Genomic DNA, 4,650 nt, shown 5'->3' on the forward strand with positions numbered 1-4,650 from the left:
TTATGTCTGCTTTTTATTTATTGTTCACAATTCTTTCCATCTCATTTTGGTGATATGTAAACATGCATTACATTTGAGGCATGTTGTGGCAAAATGGTTAAGTTGTTGCACAAGTCAGTATTATTGGATCTCAAAAAATGGCCTAAAACATGTCACTTAAATCAACAAGTTTACTATCCAATTAATAATTCTTAGTTCTGGAAATGGTCAACAAACCATTTTTTTGTTTTGTTTTTGGTAGCTAATTCCATTAATAATTGTATGCACACATACCTTTGAAAGGCGCTTACTCTCAATATTATTTTTATCTTGACTCCACGAGTGCTGTATTTTCACTTCCCATTAACGGGGTTGAGGTTTCCAATTTCAATGAATGAAGAATTTTGTACTTTGGTACAGTAGTTGAAAATACTAATATAATGAGTTTTTGCCACAAGTTTAGCCATTTTGTACAACATGCCAAATTTGCGGTCATGATGACATAGTTGGAGCAAGAGAACCGTCCACTAAGCACCACACCAAGTATGCTTTTTTGCAAAGTGCCGCTATTGAATATTTATTAGTCTATTTTGAATAAATGTCAAGAAGCTTAATCAAGAGTACATACCAGATATGCTTTGATGTTTCATATCACCAGGATACTATCATAATTATAGTGACAATAACAACAGTAGTAGGGTAAGCAGCAGAAACAAATATAACAATATTAAAACAATAAATAAGTAACAACAATATAAGTAACAAAATAACTAAAAAAAACAATTACAGTATGCCTAATTGGTTGTTATATGTAACTTTAACTCAATCATGGCACGTATAACTGTGATTATTGGTTGATTAAGAATAATTTATTTCGATATGCACTTTTGAAACAGTGGTACAAACACAAAAGGGTGTGCATTCTAACTGTACATAACGAAGGATAATTTATAGAAAATAAAAGCAAAATAAAAAACAATAGAAACTTGAAGCAGCTTAACTAAGAATGAACATCCCACTAGACTGATGATGCATTTTCAGCCAGAAACAGCTTATACAAGGAAATGGAGCACCCGCTCGGTATGCCCAAAACCACACCGGAGAAGCCTACCAACCATGTTACCCGGTCCTGACATGGCTTTAAATGGGACTAAAATGCAGTTTTAACCGTGTTGCACGTCCGGATTGGACTTCTTGACCATCGTGGTTAGTTTTACTGGGCAGGCTGAGGTCGGTAAAATTAACCATTCGGCTTGGTTAATTTAACCCTGAGGGAATTGTAACCGACGTTCGGATTGGATTTTTTTTGGTCAATTTAGCCAGTGACTCGGTGAATTTGACCAAATTAAGTCCAGTGCGATAGGGGCTTAAGAATAATAGGTCATGATAACAATCCATCAAGCATTCGTTATGTGGGAAATTCACATGATTATACAAGTACAGTATTATAGAGTTTTTCAGTTTTGCTTATAAACTCAAAACAGATAACAATCATACAGATATAGTATTAGTAGTACCATACTTGATAGAGTTGACCGTCATAAGTATCTTGGTATCATCATTGATTATAGTTGATGCTGTTAGTAAATCAAACCATGGAGGAATTAGTTTAGTTTTTTAAACTAATTCCTCTATGAGGTGTTGGTATGATACGACGTAACTGCTGTTGTTTTAAACTTTCTTATAGTTTAATTGATTTATATGTTTCCCTTGTTCGTCCACTATACTGTTGTGTCTAATTGTTTTCCTCTACTCATTGTTCGTTTTGTTTATTCCTGTCCCCCTTGTCTATTTCACTTCCATCTCTTGATTTTCGTCGTTGGTTGTTTAATCTTCAATTTTTGTACAAATGAATTCCCGTTTTGATTGTGATTTAATGTCTCTGTTTTCTGTCTTTTCATGTTTAAAACTGTTGCTTTCCGTACCCGTCATCCTAAATGGTTTTGTTTCACGTATTTGTCGACTTTTTAATAATTGTGTGGAAAAAGATAATTTTATTGATATTTTCTGTGATAGTTTTAATTTTTTTTTTATTGCAAAATCCTTGAGATTTAAGTTTAAAGTATTTTTATGCTCCTATATTATATTTTAGCTTTTAAGTTCCATTCTCTAAGTGGCGAGTTTCCCGCTGTTTAATGAGATTATACATAAGTTAATAAATAAAAATAAATAAACGGAAGACATTCTCCGTTCATTATAGGCATTGCACTTTATAATCATCTATTAAAAAAATGTCATCATCTTCGATCATGATAATCATCAGTACAGCAGTATCTTGTAAAACCTACCCACTGAGTAGTACGGATCAATAATATACTTTTAGGAGCATGGGAATGGGTCAAAAGCCACAAATAGAATACTGTGCTTTCGAGAAGTATATAGTTTTATGTGAGTTTTCGCTTAGCCTTATCTCACAGTTGTTTTTCCCTTTGACTGCCCTTTTGGCTCAGTAAAAAATTCTAGTTTTTGGTGCCGGAGGCCGATTTATTCACCCCACCCCAAACTACGTCACAACCTTTAAATTCCGGCAAGTGTAGGCATATTATGTCAACTACTTCTGTATTGTCTTTCCTATAACAACCTTAACAATATTGAAATTGATATTCAGACAATTTTCGTACCACCACTTATCTAATTTGTGTCAATAATTTGTTTGGGTTTTATTTATTAATTACTGTAAACTAAACATTTAAAGGCTTATAGACTAATATTAAAACACAGACTTCAGGCCCGTAGCAGGGGTGGGGGTTATGGTTCGGCCGAATCCCCCTTTTCTAGCGAACCCCCCTGTTTTCTAGCGAACCCCCTCGAATTTTTGAATGAGTCCCACTCGGACGGAATGTCTGTTTTTAACTTACCCAGCATTAAATCAAAATTTAGCACCTAATTCATAATTGGTCACCCGTTTTTAAATTGTAGCCAGCGATACAAGCCTACATTCATAGAATATCTCAGCTTCAGCAGTTTGGAGATTTAAATTGAACGCAACTCCAGCAAACCATGACTTTACGATGGCACCATGGATGAGGTATATTTAGTATACCAAAACGGACTTCGGTCATGTTCCAATTTCAGATCTATAATCAGTGGCGGATCCAGTAAAGGGAAGGCTGAATATTCATAGATTCTTCTCATATAAAATATATGAATTCCCATTGAATAAAAAAAAAATCACCATCAAACACTAATAACTAAACTGCCTTAAAAAAAAATTGGTTCGTGTGGGAATTCAACACACAACCACCAGGTTTGCTATTCATTATCCACCTTAAACCCTAAAAAAAAAAAAAAAAAAAAAATTGGTTCGTGTGGGAATCGAAAACACAACCTCCAGGTTTGCTATCATTATCCACCATCAACTAAACTGCCTTAAAAAAAAAATTTAAAAAAAATGGCTCGTGTGGGAATCGAACCCACGACCTTAAAAAAAAAAATTGCCCCGTGTGGGAATCGAACCCACGATCGCCGAGTTTACTACTCCTGATTCAGCATGACTAAACGGAGGGAGATAAACCGCGGCCCCTAAGCCATAAATGCGATAAACCTAGTACCACACCAAGTACCAGTTAGTCATCTCTAATCCTACTAGAAAAAATTCTTCGTATATATACACTGCAGGTTAATATTACGCATGGTCATGGTGTAAAAAAAAATGGGCAGTGGGCCAAGAGGGTTTATTTTTTGTCTAAAAATGTATAATTAAATTTATAATCGATTTATGATTGTTACCATCTCCATAACTTACACCCTTTTTTTTAAATAGACAAAAATGTTGGAAAAATTCATTATGTAAATTAGAAAAAAATAGACCAATCATGTTACGGGATTTAATGTATTGTACTCGTTGATGACGTCGCAAAATAACAACAAACAACAACCTTTCATGTCCCAGCCTGGGAACCAGTCAATTCGAGCGGATGCCACTTCGAGCGAAGGCCAATTCGAGCGGATTTTTTTCGAGCGGATGCTAGTTCGAGCGGAAGAAGATCCACTTGTGCGAACAACAACCTGTGCGAGTTATATACGAATTACTTAAAAATTTCTATTATTTCTATTTTTGAGCTAACAATTTGCTCAAGTGTTGCCTGGGAGGCAAGGGAAAGCCCCAGTCGGTTCCAGGGAAGACGGGGAAGACGCCTATAGCCTTATGTATAGCAAGTCCTATTTAATGAATTTTAGGTTAACAAATAATAAAGTTCTATTTGTTCTGAATGTATATGGTAAGTGAATCCTATTGGGAATAGGAATTTTCTTTATAGCCTGCCTTCTCTATCTTAAAGTAAATAAATAAATAAACAAACAAACATACCCACATTCATAAAAATAATGATATATCTTAAATTATACTAACTTAGTCAATTTTATCCTTTCCACAAGTTAAAAAAAAACAGTGGGTTTTGAACTTTAGAAGAAAATTGGTATGATGTCATTATTACTGTACTGTTGATACTTGTCACAGGAGAGGATCCAAATTTTTTCAAAGGGGGAGGGGGCACTCAACAATTCCAGAATAGATAAATGAGCACATAACATTAATATGCATTGACATTTTTAAAATAGTGGCAAAACCACCCCTGTCTCACACTACTACACCATTCATTTGTGCACCTTCTGACACACCTACATACGTAAAAATAATTTAAATTCCTATGGTGATTAACAATTACACAA

Source organism: Anneissia japonica, unplaced genomic scaffold, assembly GCF_011630105.1.
Source record: "Anneissia japonica isolate Jap-2015-1 unplaced genomic scaffold, ASM1163010v1 scaffold288256_len377385_cov191, whole genome shotgun sequence".
Lineage (NCBI taxonomy): Eukaryota > Metazoa > Echinodermata > Crinoidea > Comatulida > Comatulidae > Anneissia > Anneissia japonica.